Source organism: Phasianus colchicus, chromosome 7 (assembly GCF_987193195.1).
Source record: "Phasianus colchicus chromosome 7, bPhaCol1.hap1.1, whole genome shotgun sequence".
Lineage (NCBI taxonomy): Eukaryota > Metazoa > Chordata > Aves > Galliformes > Phasianidae > Phasianus > Phasianus colchicus.
In genome coordinates this window covers 20,804,760-20,829,906 of record NC_143442.1, presented here as the reverse complement: position 1 = coordinate 20,829,906, position 25,147 = coordinate 20,804,760, and the positions used below count along the sequence as shown (strand labels likewise).

The 25,147-nt window shown below is 39.0% G+C and overlaps 1 long non-coding RNA gene across 3 annotated transcripts in view; it reads left to right on the top strand.

Annotated features, from left to right (window-relative positions):
* Positions 1–21,022, top strand: part of LOC149917259 (uncharacterized) — an 84,958-nt gene extending 63,936 nt beyond the window's left edge. For 2 of the 3 annotated variants that reach the window (XR_016468030.1, XR_016468029.1), the window contains exons 4-9: positions 646–772; positions 2,675–2,762; positions 6,158–6,366; positions 14,577–14,707; positions 18,932–19,095; positions 20,575–21,022. This is a non-coding gene — a long non-coding RNA (uncharacterized LOC149917259). Of the gene's footprint in view, positions 1–645; positions 773–2,674; positions 2,763–6,157; positions 6,367–9,105; positions 9,726–14,576; positions 14,708–18,931; positions 19,096–20,574 lie in introns of those variants that run through there. The other variant, XR_016468031.1, reaches the window with a different exon arrangement.
* Positions 21,023–25,147: the final 4,125 nt, after the last annotated feature.

Below are 25,147 nucleotides of genomic sequence, written 5' to 3'. Positions count from 1 at the left end.
AACAGAAGCCATCATATAAAAAAAAAAAAAGAAAAAAACAAACTGAAGAAAAAGAGAAACGGTAATGACAGTTTTGAAGTATCCAGTACCTGTTGTGACAGGAATAACAAATTAATTGGGACTATAACGGATTCTTTGTAAAGGTGAAGTAAACACACTTGACTGTATATTTTTCACCATCAGTTAAGTCTCAATTGGTTCTAAAAATAAACAGAAGACATTGAACAGTTTTAATGGATTTTGACACCTAGGTATTATGCTGTCACTCCAGTATAAATGAATCATAACTTTAGACTGCGCCAAGGAATTACTACACATTTGGAGAAAATTTATGGTGCACCAGGCTTTGAATCATGATGTGATATCAAAACTAAAGTCACAAGAGGAAAAAGTCTGGCATAAATTATTATTTACCCAAACCATGCATACCCGCAAACTCAACAGGTATGGATTACAGGGGTGGTTGGATGTGCCACTGTCACTCCTAGGGGCTGGTCTGTGTGAGCTGAGCATGTGCTGGGCAAAGCGAGGGCCAGAGGTTTGCTGCTTCTCAGGGTTCAACCTTATTGAGGCAAAAGGAAAGGAGAAATTTGACAGTTGACAGGATGCTTATATTAGGCTTAAATTTATTTTTATCCAACACAGGACTTGTAGATGGTGAAGTTCTTACTCTGGACTTGAAGATGTTGATCTGTCCATGAAGGGATGAACATCTGCAGTCCCTGGGCTCCAGATTGGTCACCTAGCCTGCTCTACATTGCCATACTTAGAGGTAAGCTCATAAAATATATTATCAAATATTGTATGTATTTCTGTACAAAATTTCCTCTTAAATTCTATTTGGGAAAACAAAAACAAAAGCAAAAAAAAAAAGCAACCAAAAACTCTAAAGCTATAATGTGTACAGTAGATGATGAGAGTGCACTTTTGATATTCTAAATGAAGGTTGGGACAAATATTTTTTGATAGGATATTTTAGAGTTAGTTTTTTGGTAGGTTGGATTGTGTTCAACACACAACTGTGCAGTAGCAACTTCTGTAAATTTTTATCAAAATCATAATCTTCTTAAAAATGTATTTATTCAAAGCAGAGGTAGCTTTTAAATATTTAATTTGTAGTATTTCTCTAGCTTTCTATGCAGTTCTACGTGAGAAGTTCATCGGTTCTAGACTTTTGTCTTAAAATTTAGCCACTTTAGAGATTATTACAAAATACTATGAAGAAAAGATCTAGTTTTTAAGTCTCTATTAAGTGAAAAGGAACAAATCCAAAGAAGATTATCAGCAGACAGAGAGAGTAGGTTTTATGTGGGAGTCCACAGCGTATTGATTTGAAATCTTTTCTACATTCTAGCCATAGCTCATTACAAATCTGGATTGATTCATTATTTTTGCCCACTGGAACGCTAATCAGCCTCTTAATGGCTTTGGGCCGTGGCATGGTGCTGAGCTATCCATGACTGGCCTCAAGGTTGAGGCCAATTCCACAAGCTGGGGGAAAGGCTGAGCCTGGGAAGGAACCTCTTGAGGTCATCTGCTCCCAGCCCCTGCTCAAGCAGGCAACCTACAGCAGTACACCCAGGACAATAACATTCATAGAATCATGGAAAATCCTGAGCTGAAAGCCACCCACAAGAATCACCAAGTCCAACTTGGTATTCAGCTCATTTCCCAACATACTCCAGCCAAGGCCTTCCTATACAGCGCTCAGCCCTCTCTTAGGGCTGGCAAGGATGGAAAGTCTCAGGCTAATCAGAAATACACACAAGTGAATAAAATATCCATTGCCTCAAGCTGGGTCATTCTTGGATGCAATAATGCTAACGCATCAGCTGCTGGTGTGCAAACTTGAGAAACGGCTCTGCAATATGTTTGAGAAATTGCATTCTGCTGGGAGAACTTGATTTCATCCTTTCTACTTGTAGCCAGTGCCAAAAAGCACATGGAGGAAGACGTGGGGAGGACACACACTGTGCATGTACATTAAGTGCTGCCTGGGAAGGCGAGGTGGTGGGAAGGCGCATACTGAGCACCTCAGATTGGGGTGCAGATGGAGTGCTTTATGGTTCTCCAGCCTTCCTGGAGCTGGCAGTATCCCACAGGGGATGCTGGGCTCCACAGTGGCTTTCAGCACCTGTTTGCCTGTTTCTAATATGGTATTTTCTTAAAATATTGCAGAATATTCCTTTTGAGATATTATAGTACTTAAATTCTCATGTTAGTCTTTCAATTCCTATCAAATTATGTTAGTTATAATAGTATTTTATTAATGATATTAATTTAAAGAGATTTTGAAGTGCTCCCTGTAAGGAAGCTGAAGCATCCTTGTAGTGTGATTACTTCGAAGATGCTCATTTTTAATCTTTCCCCACTTCATGTTTATCTGGGGCTTGGCAGCCTAAGAGCTACGTTCTGCATTTCTTTTTGCATACAGTGCCTTACTTAAGGAATGTCAGTTAATTCTGGATGAATGTCCTCGCTTTATCTGCAAATTGTTCTGGTAATAGAGATGTACTGCTAAGATGAGCATCCTAGGGACTATTTTTCTGTAAGGGGACTACCCTGAAATTTTTATTCTAGTGTTCTAGGAACTCTAAGGTATTTTGTTTTCATAAATTATGAAAGGGAAATGTCACAAGCTATCACTGTTTCTGTGCTCTGCCTTTGCTGACAGCTGTATGATGCTCATTCAGTGCTGCAGATTGGGAGCTGAAAGTTTCATCAATAAATATGACTCTGATGGCTTCATGTCAGCGGTCAAGGTAATGGCCTTTTATTATCCTGGAAACATTTCCACAAGGCACACACATATACATTGTTTTCAAACTCTTCCAAGAATGAGTGTGTATATATAAACATACACATATTTACTTATGCTCACAATTGTAGTCACTCTACTTTGCAGGTGATGTAAGGAATTTTGAATAGGGGAAAAAATAGAAATTATTTTTGCTACTGTATTATTCCGTGCTAAAGAATGAAAAAATGAACAAGGATATAGTGCTGAATCACCTGATTGTAAACTTCTTGTGATGACTTTAGAATATATTGAAACCTATAAAAAATAAAAAGAAACATGGACCAGACCTATTTGGAAAAGTAGAAACGGCAGCACTGAAAGGTATGCGGTGTTAAAAATTGTAGAACAACATTATTCAGGATTAGCTGGATAAGACACAGTTTTGTGTTTAGCTGAATATGCTATTGTTATGGTTAAAATACTGAATTATTAATTGAGCTTTCTAGTTTGTTGTTGTACTGAAGAATTTTTATAAATAGTATAGATACTGTCAGGATTAATATGCATTAATTTTGGAAAGAATAGAGCATAACAATATTTCAAACTTTCACTGCTCTTGTTTTATTTTTACTCTATTTTATAATTTCACATAAAGTACTTTCTAGTATCTAAGTTGATTTTCCAGTCTTAACTTATCATATTTTTCTATGTGGTCTATTAAAGGTAATTATCATTATTTAATAACATTTAATTACAATCACTTTTGTGAATTTTTAATGCATTTGGTAGGTGATACTCAGTGCTTGGTCCTCAGGACTTTCACTGTAAATACAGATCTAGGGAAGGATATACTCCTATAAAATACTCGTCGTTCACTGGCTGTACTAAAGTTTTATATTTTCTGAGATTTAACATATAATGTAAAGTTTTTTAAACATCTGCCCAGTTTTATATGGTATCAAAATGCTCTGTAATTTACAAAAATTTCCATGTAATAGTAATATCCATGAAAGCAACCTAATTTTTATCACGTGACTTAGTCCCATTCAGTAAAACAGCAATTTCTTTGACGTATTTTGCACCTGGCATCCTTATCCCTTTGTAGCATTTTAAATATCAGTATCCAATTAGTGCTCGGAAAATTTGCAATCCCAAATGCTGCTGGTGCTGTGTTTGGCTCCTGGCGAGGTCCCAGGGGCTGAGCCTTCCCCACAGAGGGGGCTCTGTTTACGGGGGGCCTTGGCCCCAGCAGGACTCAGGCATTACCTTGTACATCCAAAGTAAAACTGGGGGGTATTTGGCTCTGCTCATTGTGGCAGTAGCGTGTATGAACTACTATTCTCTGTAAATAATGTGAAAATACTAAACGTTGTTTCATGAGCTCCGTCTGTCTTCCCTGATCACTCAATTGAATAGATGAGGAGCATCCATTTGGAGAGGGCCACAAGTTGGGCAGTGTGGCCCTATGGCCCTGCTCCTGCTGCAAGCCATGCTCATGTTTCAGCAGCACCGGATGGGCTTCCTGCTCCTCTGCCTTTGGCAGAACTGAGGAGTTAAAATTCCCATCCTTGCATGCTAGCTCGCTTCAAAAAGTAGAGATATGAAGCAGAGAAAGCAACATTTTACTGAAAGTTCATTCATCAAATAGCTGCATATTTTGAAAAGGGTAAAAGTACTACTAGACCCATCAGGGATAAGTAAAGGCTATATACTATAGATTATTTTAATCCCCTTGCTAGATATAAAAGGGATAATTACATATTTGTGGTTGAAGCCATGCGGTGGAAAAATCAATACAACTTTTTTGTATGACACTTCATTAGTGTGAAAAATTTTAAAAGCTGAAAAGAACTGCCTTGCAATTAAATGCCTCTGCTACTTCGGATTCAGTAATGGGTTTGTATTATTATCTAGTTTATTTGAAATAGTGGTTGCACTATAGCAGTAATTGGAAAACATTGATTATGCACTTGTATATAGAAAACCTGGCAAATCATTACAGGGCATAGCAACAGTTAGTTAGCCTTACTAATGAAGCACTAATTGCTGTAAGTAGGTTAACATGTTAGTGAAACTATAGGGAGATACAGCCTTGGAATTTTTTATCTGTTCAGTGAAATGTATTTTTTTTTTAATGGCGTTTTAAGAAATTTCATTTTGCAAATACAAACCACAAGACACTCTTGTTGCTGCATTTGGAATAATTTCAGAGATTTGTTTTTGAGCTTTGATTTTTTTTTTTCTTTTTCCTTCGAATATAACGTGTAGTACATTTAAGTCATATTTATGCTACTCCTATCAATGCTGTGACTTTAATGTATGTAAATGGCTAACTGGAGTGAAAGGCTGGTCGGCTCCATTGATTTCCTTATTCTAATGCAATTATGTCATCCATGCTATGTTCTCCTTCAACAATCTTTTTTTAATTAGACTGCTCTATGTTTTAACTGATATTATAACATATGACCAATTGGGATAATCTTTTTTTTTGTAAAAATCTTCATATTGTGAAAATCTGAACGTGACCAATTTAATAAAATGTATCAGAACTGGGAATATTAATAGACAATTTTATTTTACTCTATTAACTGGGAAAGCTGTGACAATTTCTTTATTTGGTTGTTCTAGATTAGTACGTTCTGTTTGAGAATTGTAAAATTAAAGCATCCTTATGTCTGCATTAAAAAAAATCTTTCTGAACAGCCTAATGTAAAGCTAAAAAGCTTCAAAATTTGTCTGTGACAATTTGTCACATCTTCAGAACACAAATTAGAAGCTAGATGAAAATAGAATGTAGGTGTTCAATCAATAAGCTCATGTAAGTCTGAATTTAAAAACAAAAAAGTTTTTGCTAACCAAAATTAGAGATGAAGGCCTTCTCAACAACTTGCCCTAAGGTGTGTTGGTCCTGGAACAGGATGAAGTCTTTACCTGTCTAATGCGGTAGATGCCAGCGAGCTGCCAGTATTACACAAGGAAGCACTTCTGCGCTGTGCGGATGCTGGAGCCTTGGCACAGACTGCCCAGGGGCAGTGGGGTTTCCTCCTCAGAGGCCTTCAGAAGCCATGGATGTGGCCCTGGGCAACCTGTTTGAGGTGACCCAGCAGGGGCTAGGCCAGGTGACCTCCTGAAGTCCCTCCCAGCCACAGCATTTCTATAGTTGCAGACAGATGTGCATGCAGTGGAGGTGCAGGATAGGATCTGTTTATGTAGTTGCCTTTGTGTGCAAGCTGGGGGGCTGTGGCTGTTTCTAGATGTAGGCTCAGGTGTCTGCTTGGGCTCAAGCAGATGGCAGGGCTGGATGCACTTCCTAAGGGCCAAACCTATCACAAGGGAAGTTGCAAATGTTGAATGCATTTCTTTCTGTAGTCTGACAGAAGACATCTCTCAATGCTGACAAATGCATTTCATTTGCAGAGAGCTTGTGTGAGACTGGAGACTGATTCGGAGTGAAATCGGGCAAGACCCAAGCATGAGGCTGCAGCCTGAGGGACAGCTGGAGGAATGACATCCTGTCCCACCCTGGGAGACAGGACACTTACTGCATCTCCTCTTAACGCTGCTTTCCAAAGGCTGCTCCATGGCATCCCTCCTACACAGTGCAATGCTCTCTGTCCTGGAAGCAGGTGAGCAAGCACATGGCTTGGCTACACGGGAATTGCAGGATTGTAGGGGTTGGAAGGAACCTCTGGAGATCTTAGAGTCCAACACCCTGCTAAAGCGTGTTCCCTATAGCAGGTCACACAGGTAGGCATCCAGACAGGTCTTGAATATCTCCAGAGAAGGAGACTGTAACTTCTCTGGGCAGCCCATTCCAATGCTCCATCACTCTGACAGTGAAGAAATTCTTCCCTGTGGTGGTGTGGAACTTTCTGTGTTCCAGTTTCTGCTCATTGCCCCTTTGCTGCTCACCACTGAAGAGTCCCTCCCCACAGATTTGACTCCCCACTCTTTAGATATTTATAAACAGTAATGTGATCTGACAGGTTGCAACGTTCCCAGCATATCCCCTTTGCCTCCCTCCCACCTTAGGATGCAGCAATTCCATTGCATTTTGATAGCGCTTGGCTGCAAAAGCATAGGGCAGGATTTCCTTGTTTAAGTAGGTGTTAAATTCGCTCTCAGATTCACAGGAATAAAGAGTGGCCCCCTAAGAAGTCGCGTAACGACCTCAGCTTACAGAACATCTTGGAACAATTCTTAAACTGAAAAGTAAATGAATAACAACACACAAAGTTTACTGAGCAAGTGTTAGAAAATGCAGATTGTGATTCTTGCCACATTCCAGTTTTTTAAAAATAAGCGTTAGTGTTTTTTCAAAAGATTTTAAAGGGGAGGAGGGATGTTTTAAAGGGAAAACTGCTTCCAGTTGAGAGCTAACCTCAACTATTTCTGCTTTGACTCAGCTTTCCAAAGAACTTAACAATATTATAGCCCTCTGTTCATAATAATGAGCTGTTTTGTGCAAAGCAGCTCATTATTATGAATGTAAGGGCATGTTTCGAATAGTAAAGCAAATCATAAAAACTGCTGCCCGTGTCATGTTTTTTCTTTGTCAATAAAAGACTTTCCTCGGGGTCAGAAACCATTATTGACCAGAGAAAAAATTCAAGTTCTATTTGGAAATTTTAAACAGTGAATGTGAAAGTAGGGGAGAGAAGTTATGAAACTAAAAGTATGTGTGGTGAACATTATCTGCAAGGTCTTTTATGTTAAGGAAATCATGACATCTGCCAATCTTTCAAATTCCAAAGGGTAAAGAATGAGGTCTGTTAGGCTGTCATTGAACATGACAGGCTTAATGTCAAGTTTATAACAGAAAAAGGGCAATCTTATTGTGGTTTATTCAGTTTTATGTTGCTTGTTGAGTAGAAAAGCTCATTTTTTATCTAATTTATAGCATTTGAAATACCAAACAGATTTTTTTTACATATCTCCTGAGCTCACAGCTCCTCTTGACTACCCCTTAGTCGTTCCTTTAGGGAGCAGTCTTAAATCCTTCCAATTTAGCATCTATGTGAGACCAGACAATTGTTTTACTTGAGCATATCCTTCAGTTGTTATAGAGCTGTTTCTAACTCCAAACATTTTAGTTTAATTACTGCTTAGAATATTTGCTATATTTTTATCTAGGTTGCCTCTCACTTGAGCCCATTGGGCTGAAGAAAGAATTACTCCCCGTGCTGTTCTGTAGCCCTTCTTGTTCAGATCTGTAATTGGCCCTGTGTTTTTGACTTTTTGCTAATAAGCAGCTTACTTGCTCTCCCACTAGACTCAACCCACCACTTTTGTTTCATGAATTTTACAAAGGATTTTAATAGATGCTTTAGGCTATGCAAAATGTTATATGAAGGAAAGCATTAATGCTCCAGCCTTGACACAAAGGACGTGTGAATGGCTGCTTATCATTACCGTCAGGTATCAAAATTTTCATTAGGAGTTCTGGAGGACAAAAGGGGAAAAAGTGTAGCTATATGAAAGAATATTAACCTATACTGTGTAACCAACCACAATTGCTTAGCATTTTACATTAACTCTCCTCAGACACTGGCTCTCATTATTTTTACACATACATAATAACTGCTTATTATAGCGGTACAGTTCACACTGATATATTGTAGATAAGGTTGTGTCAGCACTTCCATTATAAACCCTATTTTCAGAGGTTTAAAAGGCAGCTGTAAAAATTTACTCCAGACAGAAGACTGGTTTTCTAGTTTTCTGCCTCAAGCAATTTTTTTTAAACCAATTAAAAACAATTGGCTGTTTTTTAAGCTATAGAAGTAAACAAAACAAATTAAGAGGTTTAAAGCACTTTTTGCACTTCTGTAACTCACAAGCCTTTATTAAAAAAAAAAAAAAAAGAAAAAGAAATTTAGAAGGGAATCTGTTAATACGTTATACTTGCCAGTAGTGTTCTTAAAAGAAATATATAGTAGGCTTTGCAATGAAGTTATATAAGCCAAGATACCTCAGCTTAGTATTACTTACTACTGAGTTCAGCAGATGCTGTTAACAAAAGCATTCTTTTTAGATCTAAAATACAAATCCAGAGCTTACTGTCACCAAACAACTACTTTTTTCAAGTCCCCCCTCTTCCAGGGGCTGAGCAGAATTGTTTCTTGTTAAGCTTCTCCTTGGGCTCGCTTTGAAGCTGAGGTATGATTTGCAATCACATAGATTATCAGGAGACCCAAGTGGTCTGGGGTGTTGGAGATCACTTCTCAAGGTTTTCCAATTCTTAGGGGCAAAGCATTGGCTGGGAGATAGTACTGGCACAAAAGACTTCTGGAAAAGTGATGTACTTCCATTTCTGGCACTGCCACATTTGTAGAAGGTTAACTCTTTTCCCTGTTTTGCATTAGGTAGTTGCCTACAGAAGCAGCCTTCCTGATGAAGGGCTCTTTAAGGAGAAGTTTATGCAAGCAGTCTCCAGATGAACCCTAGTTTGCTGGTATGAGGCATTGTAGCAGTTTTCACCAGCAATGATTTGAGTGCATGTGTAGCTCGTGATGGAGAGAGGCCAGAAATCCCTGGAAGTTGGTGAGCAGTAGAGGGATGCATCGCCCATTGGGTCTGACTTGTCCCTAGTTGGTTTAAAGAAGATTCTGTGGCATGTTAAGATGTGACATCTCCTTGTTGCATCTTGAAGAGGAAGGTGAGGCTGTTGTTTGCAGACCTCTTGGATTGGTTAAATCAGTGAATGATGTCCAGGTGCTGCACACAGTGAATGGAGGAGTGCTGCTGGATTTTGCTCTGTAACTGTACCTGGCATTCAGAAAAATAACAGCACACCCATGGTTATGGAGGTTACTTGGGAGGTACCCAAATTAGTCAGTTTGCTATCCCAACATTTCAGCCCATCTGTTCAAACGGGGATTTACCCACTACTGTGAATTGTGCCTTGCTATCTACTGGGTAATATTATGCATTAATTTCTGCAAATGGATTTAAGTATGACATTTCTGACAGTTGTTCAGCTGAATTGGATTAATAATGCATTTTTATAACCCTCATTTCACTTAAAAATATATTACGGTGCAATGTTTTGAGAACCTCTAGAATTAAAATAAATATTTTAAGTATATTTAAATAAAGTTGGCTCATTGCAACAGACATCATCAAAAGAAAACAATTCCCATGCATGTTCTTGAAATCTTGTTGCAAATTTGGAGGTGCTTGTTATCTTTTCCTGTAACTGATTTAATGAGGGAGTGCTCTGTTCCAGAAACGTGGCTGGGAAATGTCAATGCTATATCTTTTATCATGAGATCAAGAGGCTAAATCCTGAAGTTCTTACAAAGTATTGGCTCAGTTTCCAATATGCTAAACTTCAAATTGGAGAACCAAGGGAAGTGCCTGGAACTTAGGAAGAAGTATAATGGCACTTAAAAATAACGGCAGGCTTTGACAAGTACTCCTGTGATGTGTTTTGAGGTGACAGCTCGTACAAATCAGAAAAACATGCATGGCAAACCCTATGTTTACTTGCTTATTTTTCTTTCAGTATAACATACTGATAGCAGCCCAATCTGTTTCTTAATGAAAATAGCTTAGTAAGATATTGAACTTCTGACACTGTCAGCATTTGCTAGTTCCTCTTCTAGCAAATAGATGACCATCAAGACTTACATCAATAATTATCTGCATCCTGATAGTAACTGTGGCATATGTGTGCGGAGAAGCACTAACCCTGAGGATGGCTGTCACAGGGTGTGCTCGTATTGTCCAAGTCCTGCAAGAGCTCCTGTAGACTGCTCTGCACCCAGACTGCCACAACAGCATGCTCCTGGTTTCAGGAAAAGAACCACTACCTTTCTGGTAGCAAGGTTAGAGGAGGCGTGGAGTATTCATAATTGCATCTGTCTGCCTTCCAAGGCAACAGTTGCACAAGCATGAAATGTAATAAGAAGGAAAACACTGAGAAGAAATTTGAAAAAGGTAGAAAAGTTCATGCATCATAATGGGATTTCTATTTAAAGAAAAAAGCAAATTTATCTCTAAATTTGGAACAGTCTTGTTTGTTCAAGAGCTAATAGAATATCTGTAAAGTTCATTATATTATAAGCCATCTTGTTTAAATTTGCAATTTTAATTTAAAAAATATCTCTTTGCAGTCTTGTAGAAGAATTGCAAATTAAATTGAGCTAGACTCACGCAGGTTCCATCTGAAACAAAGGATTTTCATAGTATTTCAAGATCTCTTGAAAAAGCTGTTTGAATACCACACGTGGTAGAGCTAGCTAGCAAGACGGGGACTGCTGTACCTATGGCATTGATAGAGCTGGAGGTGGAGTAAGAGGGAACAAAATCCCTCTGACCAAATTTTGCAGAACGTTTGCTCGGGTTTCAGTAAGTAAGGCTGTACAGCCTTACAAATCGCCTTGAATCACCCACGTTGCAAACTATCTGTCTTATGTAACACCTACACTTAATGGAAAAAACAGTGCTTGTGATAATTCAGAACCTTTTCTGTAGGCTACTCACAATATTTTGTTCAAATGAGAGACTGCCTCTTTTCCTGCATTGAAGTGTTTCCACAAGAATTTCACGTAATTAGATACAAAGATTGTTGCCAGAGCTATATTACAGGTTTCAGTTATCTTGAATTACAATATCTTTAAAATATTGTTGAAGAATTGAACTTTTTAAAAGATAAATTTTAAATTTTTACAAGGGACGCACAGGTACAAATTCCCACCAGTCTTGACAGATGTGTGCTGTTTTCCACCACTGGAGTGGTTCTCAATGTTCTTCACCTTACTTCCCTGAAACATTACCAAAAGCATTATTTAAAATAGATATTTCTTCTTGTAATCCAGACAGAGGATGAAAACTGCTTTTGACTCTCTAGCTGGCTGTGATCAGCGGGAGGCAGAGTGTAGATTTACCTCAATGAGCTGTGGTTAGCTTGGAACTGCAGTCCATGTCCCCAGGGACGTAAAAGAGCAAGGTAACCAAGTCTGAATGAGCAGCTCAGTTCAAGAGATGTCCCTCAAAGTGAAGACGTAGCCAAAGTGTGTGAGTATGATTATGTCCTAAGTGATATTTTAAAGCTATTTTAAATTCTTGGTTCTAGTTTACACGTGAAGAATAGGAAAAACAAACACATCAACTGTGGAATGTGAAATACAAGGCAAGTTCTATAGAGAGTTGTTATAATGCATGCTACTTCCGAAAACTGTAAGCTATTCACAAAATTGCCTATTTTGTAACCCTTTGAGAGTGGAACTGGAGAAGGATTGTGGTGGCAGAACATACAAAATATACGTGGGTTAAAACTTCCCAGCTCACTTGACTAAAGGTAGTTATCAACAGCTGAAAGATGTCCAAACGCAGAAGTGTAATTTGTAGAAATAACATCATTAACACAGAAGCTTGAGAAAACTGATTTTCTCCACAGGCAAATCAGCAAAAGTTTAGAAATGGTGTTTGACAGCGTGTGTCTGAGGAAGGCAGAGCAGTCCCACAGAGCAGTTGGAGGCAAGGGCAAAACTTTGGCTGCCGGTGACAACATTTATTGTTTAACTTGAGCAGATGGATCCACCTTAAGAAAGGTCCGAGGAGCTCGATGGAAACCAAATGCAGCAAAAGGAAGTTGGGGATGTGGGTGTCAGGTTGTCAGTAATCTGACAGCTGTGGTAACTACCCTCTAATCCAGCGGCTCCAGCCACGCTCTCGGCTGACACCACAAGGACTGACTGACAGCTGAAGAGCGGGCACTTCGTACAGGCAGAAGTGACATCCAGTCTATTAAGGCTGACAAGCACAAAGCAGAGATTTGCCCTGAATGGTTTGGTACTGAAGCCTAGTAAAGGGGTTATTTGAAAGGTCTTAGAGAAAGTGTCAGACTCAAGCTCAGATGATAACAATATTGTAATGATAGCACTGGACAATGAAGTGCTATGATTGCCCATACAGGCCGGGAAGATTGCATGTGGATAGTGAGCTCCAGAAGCCAGTTTACAGCAGCAGATTCTCAAAAGAAAACATGCCACCCCTCGAGGACCACTTTTTGTCAGGCTTTTAAAAGCATTTTTTTTTCAGTGTAATGATGTATTTGTGATTTTGCTTTTTTTGCTCTGACGTTAAGGAAAAAAATTAGCAATAGTAGCAGCGACTGCAAAAACCCATTGAAAATGTAAATGGTGAAGCAGTGTTATCCTTGATCTGTGGCTTGTAGGTTAAAGCAAGATGTGCAGACTAACGTACTCAGTGTTAAAAATAAATCTACAGTAATGAAAATAGCAGGATTTTAGTCCAAATATTAAGTTCAAATTCAAAAGTTGTTGAGTAGTCTGGGTGAAGTACTGCAATGCAAAGACATACAAATAGATGTGCTGCACAGAATGGGGCTCAATTCATAAGTAAATGTGAAGATTTAGCATCGTATAGAAGTAAGTACAGGAATTGTGAGGTTCCAGAAGTGAAATATAGGCATGAGATCCTTTGTAATAGGAAGATCTGTATCTGCTGTTGGGTAGAATTTAAAGCAAACCTCTTCCTTATTCAACAAAGCTCGTAAGTTTCTTGTTTTTCTTTTTGTATTTTAGCATTTAATCAATTAAGTGAGTTCTTTCTTAACATAAAAGCTTAATTTTATCAGTAGTTGCTGTTCAGTCACTCCTTCCCCCAGCAACATTCTTCAGGTCTCTCATTTAGTACTTCTAGCCTACTCTTTAGTTTGGCTTTTGAAGCAGAAGCTGCACCATTATACAGGATAGGTTAGCTGTAGCATTTACTGCATCTCAGAAACAGTCTTTAAATATCTGACTAATTATCTTCCCAATATAAAAATGATCCTGAAGTATATTTCTTCTCAGATAAGTTCAAGACATTGCCCCTTCTTTCCATTATGTTATTCTTTGTCTCTCCAATCTAATAATTGAATCTAGTCTAATAGAGATGAGGCTTGCTTTTACACCTGTTCTACATTTTCTCAGAAATGAAAGTTAAAACAAGAAGATAAAAAGTGAGATTTAGAAGCAATTCAGATCCTTCTCACCAAGAAACAAGTACGGCAGAATCATGGTCACTACTTGGGGAAGAGGTGACAGGAAAAAACTTTCTAAGCCCTGAATGTAATTTGATTGTCAGTGGGTGAACTGCCAAGACTATATTCAAACTACCAAAGAATTAATATAGCATTCTTATAGTTGATAGAATTTCATATCTCTGCTTACAATCATTAACCAGAAGTTGAAGAATCAGAGTACAACAACAGAAAATGACAGCAGATGGACACCTATCACCCAAATTATGAGGTTTAGGCACTGAAGATCACCTGGTACACAGGTGATCACAGCACCTGGATCACAACAGGTACCTCCAGTTGTCATGGCTTAGTTTAACCAGTTTATAATATAGTTGTGCTAACACTACGTATGTGTTTGCAACCAGCCATATCCTTACTCAGCTTGGGCTTCTCAGAAACCTGCCTGATATGCCGTGCCATGCTTTGCAGTGGGACTTTCTGCTGAAGGAATAGAAAAATATAGCAGTACTGGAGGCTAGCATGACTGCTGTTCTTTGGCGGCCTTTACACTAAAGGTGTCTTACTGCCTGTTTCTCAGTGATTTTTTTGTGTGTGTTCAGTATAGAGTGTTACACAGTCCTCATCCAGAGATGGAAAAGATGTGCCTGAATGCTTGTTCACAAAAAGCGGTTTAACTCTCCAAATCTCTCTTTTGCTTTACAAGCTGGCATCTTTGTGATTTCTTTTCTCAACTCCTTTATGCTACCAATGAAATAACCAGAAAAATCCTCCCTTCAGCTGTCCAAATAATGGTGGTTTTTTTTCCTTCCATGCTTTCTGGATTTCTTTAATGTGATGGAGGTGTGATAGGTTTCAGATAGTTGAGCTGATAAAAACAGTGAAAAGGACCGAGTCTCTGAGTTAACGTATGTTGTGTGAAGGTGAAAGCCCACTCTTCTAAAGACATCCCTACACATCAACAGGAACTAAAGGTAAATTACACAAATATATTAAATGTTGTTACCCATCCTATAAAATATGCAGTGTCCCTCCACACGTCTGTTCAATTTTACTAATAGCTAGTGTGTGTTTTTCTGTTTGGTAGGTTTTGATTATTTTGGTTTGTTTTGTGTGTTTTTTTTTTTGTTTTTTTTTTTTTTTCCTTTTTGGAAGCCTGAGATGTGTAATTTTTTTTGCCAAAATTCCTTTTTTTTTCAGTTTTGTGTTTTGACAGATAATCGTGTACTTCTGCGAAAATGTATTTCTTTGCTTAGTGTTTTATTGGAATGACAATTTAATGCTATTTTTTGGTACTTTAGTAATCCATAAAGACAACCAAACCCACTTGCAGATTTTATGTTTCTAGAAGCAGGATGCAAATACATCATTTTTTGGCAAGAGTTCAGTAGAAAGAATAATCTGAAGCTTGGTGCCAATGTATTCAAATATTTGCTGTCCTAGACTAAAAAAACGCTCACTTACTGTATAGTAGCAATCTGTCATTTACAAAATGACACATCCAATTTAAAACTACTTGGAAACAAAATGTTTAATCAGAATTTTAGGAATGCTTGCTAACCGTGAATCTTGGAGGTCTAATGACTTCACTGTTACAGTGCAATTTGCCTGACAAGCTGTGTGGTCCACTGCAAAGGACGTGCAAGTCAGCTTGTCACCTTGGGCAGGTTGCGTTACTTGTCCTTTGCTCCCATTTTCCAGTCTGTGGAACAGGAAACCAATATTTTACCATTTATATAGGAAAGGTATTGATGGGAGAGAAAGTCCATAGAAGTTACTTAGATATAAGATTTCCATTTGATTTTTATAACATTTACTTGCCAAAGATTTTAGAAAATAATGTCAATTTTTGGATGTTAATGTTTAGCTTTATTTTATGGCAGAATTATGTGATGTGGTGGGATTTGATAGGGCAGGAAGCCTGTTTTAGTTGCATGTTGCTGGGAAATAGCTACAAGATATGTGTACAGACCGTGGAAATACAAACCTTGGTGATGAAAATCTTGCCAAAAGATTTATAGAGGCTGACGTTTCCTGGATCATCAACCTCAATCCCCTTGCACATAGTTCTGCTGTATTTTTTACTCATGTACTGTTCCTAGTTTCTATTATCACCTTAAATTTTGGAGTTAGAAAATAACTAACATAAATAGATGCATAAATACACAAAGGAAAACAAAAACCCTGCCCTGAGGAGTTCAGTCTAAACAGATGAGACAGATGGAGATGCGGAATGATTCACCCAGGACTGCAGCAGAAACAGGAGGTCAGTCGCAGGCGAAGGTCTGCGGACTCCAGGCAGACCCTGGATCTTCTCTGTGCCTCCTTAGAGAGATGCTCTCCTCCAGCCGCTGTCCCATCTATGTTCCTTCATTTCTCCAGAACAGAAAATCCAACGTGATATGGATATAAAGTTTTAAACACGAGTTCAGTTTACAATGGGAAATACAAATGCCTGATGATAAAAAACAGAAACTGGTTGCATTGTATCCCGGTTGTGCTTCAGAAGACAGAGCAGGGATGGCATTGTAAGCTGTTGTTTAAATTGTGCATGTAGGCAAGAGAAATGTTAAATTTTTGTTAGCATCGTTCCTTTGCTGTGCTTTAGTATTTCACATTAACAGTAGCTTTTCAAACATGGTAAGTGAATCCATTTTCCATGCGGTAGCTGTGGAAAGCTTGGTAAACAAACAAAACAAGATAAAGAGAGAATGACCTCTGAAGACCTGAAAAAAGGAAAATTGGATAATAAACGTTCAATCAGTCTGAGGTATTTTGTAAATCAGACCACTTTTATTTGGATATACTATTGTTTAACAGCCAGTTTAAATTGGGACCAGCATCCTGATTCTGGACAACATGGCTTTTATTGGAAGTCCCTGCCACTTTTAAACATCTTTAATACATTTTAAAAATAGAACTGTAAAAACCAGCAACCAGACTTCAAAGGGAAGACATGTTGTGCCAGAATTGCGAAGCTGGTGCTGATTTTCACTGGTTGTAAAGCCTCGGGGAGCGCCTTGCGGTCCGTCCCACAGTGTTGAACACCAGGAGTGCTGGCAGCTGGCACGGGAGCACCCATGGAGTGGCACAGCCTTCAGCAGGACATGGAAGCTATAGTGGAATTCTACACTAGATACGACCAAAATCTGTGAGAGGGTGCTGGGAGAAATACCCAAAGGAGGGCACAATCCATTCTTTGCATGACTGATTGGTCGGTGATGCTTTCTGTGTGCTGAAGTGAAGAGAGATGCTCTCCTAGGTTAATTGGCACTAGTCTGCTGGAGCTCTGCGAACCTGGGTGGAGGACTGCAGAATTTGCCCTAAAGTCAGGTCATTTTGACCTGTACTGATGGAGGATTGGACCTAGGCATTTTTTGACTCTGTCAGTGGCAATGGTACCTCGTGCAGATTTTCTTCAGTAACAAGTGAGTTCAACTTCTTCTAGAGAAGTTTTATCCCTGTCGGTACCAGGATTACTTATCTCACTCCCAGTGCCTGTCTGACTGCTTGTCCTTTAAAAGCATAATAATTCATTGGAAACTTTGCTGTGTTGGTTGTTATCCTTGCTACGTCCCTTTGCCAAGAGAAGCCCCGTGTCAGGATATCCATCCACGTGGTCCTTCCTCAGCAGTGTATGTTCCAGCACCGCCAGTGCTGGAGCATGGGAAAGTATCGCTGAAGCACAGCTTTAGAAATCTGTTTGAAGTGTGAAGGCTGCGACAACTGGTTTATTGCTACCTCTAAATAGACAGGGATGTGAAAGGGACTCTCCAGTGACATATCTGCAGAGAATGTTCACCTGGGAATGGGCTAATTGCACATTTGATGTCACTGCAAACCCACCTATGCATAACTAAAATGAGCATGTATCTGACAACTGCATTGAATTTTTAAAGAAATTTAAAAATACAGTGATTATAGAACTCCAGGGCCTAAGGCGGTTATGTTCAACACTGAAAATTTTATTTATTACAGATCGACTCGGTATCAAATCTGGGGAAAATTAAGATCCAAAGATGTGCTTCACTAAATGTTTAGTGGAAGAGCTTCTGGCAGGATGTAAATTCATGACCATGTTAGGAGTATCTCTGGCTAAGGCTTTTGGCATGGGCTCTTTTTAGTTTTACTGTTGGAGTCACAGCTTTTGTTGTGTATTAGAATCCTCTTTTTAAACCAATAGGTGTTCGTTGGTATCCTTTGCAAAAATAAATATTCCTGCGTGATTTCTGACATAACTGAGATATGATATCTCCATGTGACCATAGTTATGGTTTCAGATCCTCTTACTAAACATAAATATGGCATCCAAATAGCCTGTAGAGAGTCCTTTCTTTAGTTGCCTTGTGTGAAGGAACTCAAGGTTGGTTACAGTGCAATTTCTTCTTAGTTTTTATTTCCCAGCAGTGCTGTATTTGTCTAATATTTCTGCGTCTTAACAGATTTAGAGTTCAGTTAGCCCTAATGCTACTGCTGTTGTGGTGTACATGCTGCTTGCAGCACCCTGGGATCTGGGAAGACTGTGCAATGTCCTCATGGCTGTGTGGAAGGAGAATCTGGGGATTCACTCCAGGTGCTGCTGACCACACAGCCCTATCCCCTCTGCCCTTGGGATTGCAGTGCTGAGTGTTGCTGCTGCACACTGTGTGGCTATGTCTTGGCAGGGGCTGAGCAGCCTTGGAAGGAGTTGCTGACTGCATGCTTGGCAAAAGAGCTTTTGGAGGAGGATGGTGAATCTCACCAGGTCTTCTACTGGTTTTCTTCGCTCCCATGCTGAGTTACTGCAGAGCTCCTTGTAAGGGACTTCTCTGGAAAGCACTTCTGCATCTCCAGCTGATGTAAGAGATTGCTGTCTGCCTGATAAGCAGGTTTTCATGCCTGCAATCACGATGATGTCCACGATGCCCTCAAGTCGGACATCCAACGGGGAATGCAATGTGCAGGGCTATCCACCCCTCTGAGTATGAGAGCAGGAGCATATAGTGGGGCCCCACAGCAGCCTGTGGCTGTGTGTTGGGATGAACCCCCTGAGGCAGAGCACAGGAAAGAAAAGTGTGAAGAAATACAACATAAGGAGAAGCAGCAGTTGAGAGAGTATTTTGTAGTTTTGAGTTTCTTTATCTTTTTTGATAGCAAATAATTTTTCCATTGGAATTTCCCTGTAGCCCAGCCTTACCTAGCTGATTGATTTCTTACAGGTGTCACAGCATGAGCAAAGAATTGAGAGTGCGGAGAGGACCTGGAGATCACCTGATCTGACCTTTTGTATGGAGGCGGAATCAGGATGCTGGCATGCCTGCCTGCCTTGTCCTTCACAGGGCTACCTGCACTGGAGGCTGGTTCTCACACTGCTTACACACCTGTGCGTGTTCCCATTCAGACTTCAGACTCCCTATCAGTTACAAGCAAGGTGCAAGGACAGCGGGCTTCGAGGTTGTACTGTGGGAGCCTTTGGAGCTACTGTTTTTCACTGGCAGCTATTAGTAAGTTGGGGTTGAAACCTCCAGTTTGAGGAAGAGGCCAATAGAGAATTTTACAGCTGTGGACAAATAGGTAATAGGATTTGGCTCATTAAGCATTAGCAACAAACTGCACAGGAATGCCTGAATATATTTTAAAGACAAATAAAACGTGTGTTAAATACACAGAAGGCTTTCCTTTCACTCAAAGGGTAAATAAGAATTTTCTTATGTCTTGTGAAAAGTCTGCGAGTGTGAGCTTTAATGAAGTTCAGGAAATTTTGCTCTGATTAACATCATGTAAAAATACTTATTTGTGACAGAAATAGATTATCTGTGTCTGTGTGAACACAATGGTGCTGCTAATCTCCTGAAATGACCTATTCTCTGACACTGTGTATGTGGGATGAGGATGCTTCTTGCCTAGCAGCCTTCGTGAGTGCCTTTCCAAAGTGGTCCAACACCATAGAGCATTATAAAATGGTGATTTTGTGTAAATTATAAACGCTTGACCAGTTTTACAGCTACTAGTCTGGCATACTTTCAGTCAAAAAAGTAAAACATACTTAGTGTTTCCATTCAGTGTGCTGCAAAAGTATACTATTACAGTATAGAGAAATGCAAACTTACATATACGGTCATTCTTTCACCGACTTTGGATAGCTGTTAAAAAACATCTGCAAGCTTGACTAATTATGAATCAATGCACCTTCCCTCTGTCTTCCCTCTGTATACCTAATGGAATTCTGCAACTGCATTACATTGTTAGCTGTATATGGTGTATATGGGCATATTCCAGTCATTTTAATTCAGTCAGTCTATTTTCTGTTGTTCTAGAAAGACAGCTCAATAAAGAAGGCACTGCAGGCTTATGTCAGTAAGTGCCGCTTACGTATGCATTGGATTTAATCATAAATGAAGATCATTCTTCTGACTTAAAGACAATATTAGAAGTTGATACAATTTTGACTATGAACAGAATATTACCAGTATAAACTCAGACAGAAGTTCAAGTCTTGGAATTTCTAACATAAAAGTTAGGCTCCTTCAGCAGACAAGCATACGAATAAATACAGATTACTTACCTCAGGGTCTTGGTTCGTGTTTGTAGGAGTTAGAGCCCTCTATATAATACTTTCTTTGTTTCAGCAGTGTTTTCTGGAACGCTGCCCAGCACTGTTTGTTCTTACAGTAGGTGGGAATTAAAAGGACATAAAGGTGCCAAAACTGATCATTTTCTTTCTAGCAATTTAGGCATTCAGGACCCGAGCTTTTCTTGCCTAGCAGCTCTTTGGCTGTGTAGTGTAAAGTAAGCACCCCTTAAATTTCTCAAAAATTAATTGGAAACTGCTAATTCATCTTTTCCTCTTTTTTTCCACTAGAAAACTGGAAGAAACCTCTATCTTGAAGAAAACTTTCTGCTTGAACGAATTCTGATTTGTGGAATGAAGTCTTCCACTGCACTTGAGAGGCTCAGGTACGATGAAGATCCTTACAGAGCACATGAATTTGTGAATGATCCTGGCTCCTGTTCTGAGGTACCAGAATCTGCTTGTGAGATGTCAGTGGGTGTTCTGAACACACACACCTAACTGCTGTGGCCTAAATATTGTTGGAAATTAACTGGTGAACTACAACCTTTTCTGCAACCATCCTGCACAAAGGTCATGGCAAAAATGCTGCTGCGAACTGTGAACAACAGAAAAGAGTGAGGTAGAAAATCAACCAACAAACAAAAACCACTGAAAATTGACAGGATATAGCCTTTATTGTTAGGAATTTCTGGGAATGGGACATGGAGAAGGAAGGAAGGAGATGAACTAAAAAAAAAAAAAAAAAAAACCAACAAAAAAACCCCACCAAAAACAAAAAACAGGAAAGATAAAGTTAAAAATGACAGCTTCATTTTTGGAGTACCCCAAGCCCTTAGGTGGCATCTTACTAGTGAATGCTTGGTCTGAATTTTCTCTAGTGATTTTGGAGGAGGGAAGAACGCTTTGCGCTATCTAGCATTGTCAGTGTGAAAAGTCTTGTTGATGAGTTTGTTTTGGAGCCTGTTTAGTGAATTTCCTTGAAATCAGCAATGTTCGTACAGGTTGCTAATCTCAGATAATTAATTCTGGAGTTAAGCCAGCTGCAGGCAGCTCATATTTCTCTTAAATGCATTCGTGCAGTACAAGGAGAGAGAGATTTGCCCTGATGCTTGCTTCTGAGAACTGAATTTTGGATGCGTTACATACAAAAAGATACCAGGTCAGATTCACATTAGGGATAGATTTGCCCGTGTGAGATCTTCAGGACAGATCTCCCTGGGAAATGCTTGCTTCTTGCAGATGTCTGCTCTCTTATGTGAATGGTAGAGTGAGGACCAGTGCTTGTGCTATTGGTTTAATTTGACTTAAGTGAGTCTTCTCTTTTCTGAAGAGTGGGTAATGCTGAGCACCTCAGAGCTTGTGTTTTGTCTTTGCTTTTAGAATTACTGTACAGCCTTAAGTACCACTGACTTTTGGATTAATTTGTATGCGCCATAGATCTGAGGGTATCTCTGAAGTTTTTCTGGGTAGACTGCCAGCAAGGAGATTCCCAGAACAAGAGATTTCCCTGAAAGCACTGACTGAATCATCTAAGGGGACAATGTTGGCATTCTTTTTGCAGTAGAAGATATACAGAAAGTGTGTTTGCAAATGCAGTTGTTGTCAGACAACTTGTGGAGATGACAATTAAGGACATTAGAATGTATGTCCAATACAGCAGATCAATAAAAGTTACACGAAGCCTTCTGTTGCTGAACAAGCAAATTCAGGTACACGCATCTGAAGGTCTATTACTACACCATGCAATGTTTTTATCTCAGAATCATGGCTCTTAAATTGGTAGTGGATCAGAACATTCTGGTGTTCTCGCTCCCAGTTCTTCTGGTTTGTGGTGACAGCCATCTCTTGGTGACTCGGGGGTAATCGCCTTCATTAGTTAATTGCATCACAAAGCAAACATGGGATCAGTTCCCTTGTGAGTGATTGGTGAGTTTGGATGTGTGAGGAGGCGGATAGCTTTCCACATGTGCACAAGCACACGCTTATGGAGGTGGGAGATTTGTTCTTTGGCTCCTCTCCATCATCTGTTAAAATACCTGACATCAGTGTAGGAAAAAGCACAACAGAGTGAGGGGTTCTTAGGTTTTGAGCATCCTAATTGCATGTATGAGTGGTCACACTCACAGAGCTGTGTGTGAAGTCATGGTGGCTGTTACCCCAGAAGGTGGAATCAGACATCAGGTATCCAGCTCTGCACCTCAAATCACTGTATGGATATCATGAGAGTTTATTTATTACTTTCAATATGTACTTGGCCCTTCTTGTGATATATTGAGTTAAAGAGCTTCCTTTCATTGCTTATAAGTAATAATGGACCTGAATTCTACGAACTTGGTCTCTTGTCTGTGTGCATACAGTGTGCATTTACAGTGCCTCTGCTAATGCAGAGGCATATGTTATTTTTGACGTTCATAATTATAGTGTGGTTAATGTACCAGCAGTATTTCTGCAGCATTAATAAACAGTGTTTATTTCTTTATAATGTGTATCAGTTTGGGTCTGAATACCCAAATAAGCAAGTTTAAACTTCAATTTCCACCACTGTATTTACACGCAAAATATTTAATAGAAAATCAACAATTAGGCATGGCAGTAGGCACATTTAGCTTCAAATATGGGACAACTGATGTCACAAAAGGACTTACAAATGCTGTTTGCATCCAATTAGCCTTATACTGAGGCCCTAATATTTAAAAGGCTTGGATACATGTTAAATTGATAGAAATATTTGTATATGAAAAGTTATGTGAATGCAGAAATGTCAGAATTGGGATGTAACTATGGAGAATGCTAAGTACAATTCTAAGGCTATCTAATCTAAAAGTATGTAGTATTGATGCTTTCTATTTTAGTTGGTTTTAGAGGTGCTACTTTCCTGCTTATTTCTATCTATGAAAATATGGATATTTTCAAGATAAATATGTTACCTCATTGAATTGAGAACTTATCTTAAAAAAAAAAAAAAAAAAAAAGGGTGTATGGGGGGGAATTATTTACTTGTCAGTTACTAATGTTACTAACATTAAAGTATTGCTATTTATTTTGAAGAGCAGAGAAAATAAAACTCTCTGCAAAGGAAATCTAGGAAAGATGAAGGAGTTGTGTTGTCAAGAGCAAAGTCATAGCCGGGAACCACAAGCTGCATTACTCGTTAAATGGGCAAATTTTTATCCCCTTTTTTAGCTGTTTTTAGATCATTTTTAAAAAATTATTTAAAATTTATGAATACCAGTATGAGTAGGATATGACCTTCAGTCATCAGATAGTGCTATAGAAATACAATCTTGTTATCCTGTATATAGGCAGGTAATAATAAGATTTCATTTTAATACTTACTAGCCAGCTTCTTAAATGGTCACTCTGAGGCATTCTCTGTTAAGTATAGAGGGTTAGCCAACAAAAAAATATTTCCCTGAAAAATGAATAGCTTTCAAGTCAGAGGAATGGACAAGAAATTGTAGAGTTTTTGTTTTGTTTCTGTTTTCTGATTTCTTTTGTTTTTTACAGAAGTAGTAGATGCTATGTTCTGCTAACTCTGATTTGAAGGGATGTGGCTGAAGTGATGGCTTGTATTTCAAATTCCTTTGCATTCGTGATATGAGCAAGTTCTTTCCCTGCTTTTAACTGAGCACATTAGACATGCGATCTTGCCTTTAGACTGCTAAAAACAGAGTGGATATTTTAACAACAGCATTCTGTATTTAAAAAAAAAAAAAAGGCCAGCTGGTGATAACAGTTACCACCACCCAATAGTCACTCTGTCCCTGTATGACACGCTTACACTTGTTGAAATGATTAGCGCTGCTTTGGTTTGAAAATGTGCCATTGTATCTGTGTATCTGCTGCCGACAGCACTGTTGCGTTTGAAGATGTAATCCTCTAATACGCAGCAGTTAATAAAACACGCCGCTCAGGATACTTTTTAAATGTTCTGAGCCCCATCCTCCTGGAAAAGCAGTGTTCCAGTTGGTGGTGTGACACTGCTGAGGAGGTTTTCCCCCTAAATCTCAAAAATAAGCACACATTTCCCACTCCATCAGCATTATTCCGTGAGAGCTGGCCGTGAGCTCGAGCTTATTAGGTGCTGAACAGAACTGGGATTTGTCTCAGAGGCTGCCCCTTACACAAACAGAGCATGTTTCCTGGGGATGGTCAGCTCTGTGGAAGTGGTTACCGATCACTCTCTTACTCCACGCTTGTTGTTTGCCTTTCTTTTTTTTTTCTTTTTTTGTATCAGCAGCATGGTTTGCTTCAAGCGGTTATGTAGTGAAGAAGTGATTTCTTAGTATGATCTACTTATACTGCATTTCAAATAGTTGAACACATTTCACATAAAAAATTGAAAAGCTAAATTTCAAAGGATTTGTATCTGGAAAAAGATTTTAATGTTATGAAAGTTTTCAGAAGTGTCAATATAACTGACGTAGCTGAAAAAGAATGCATTCTACCTAAAATAAATACAGTTGTTTAGTTCTAGAAATCTGAAAAACATGAACAAGGGCAAAAGACCTGCTTTCAAGCTGCAAAGGTACTCAGTTACCTGTATGTAACATTGCTGTAACACTGATTTGAGAATGCTCTGCAGGTTTAAAAATTTAGAACTGGAGCACAAATCCTACAAGGGACTGTGAAACGACATGTCATATATTAGTGCCTGTTAGTCCTATTTCCACAAATGGGAATATGTCTTAGGTCGATCGTAGTTTGCGTTGTTGACAAAACTGCTTTTTCCATCAGAAAATGACAGGTCATCGAAACGGGGTTTTTTTTTTTTTTTCCGTGGCAGTTTTCTGCTTGAATTAAATGTTAAAAAGATTTTGCATGGGGTGGAATTCTTCTTTAGAGCGAGAGAAATTAAGGA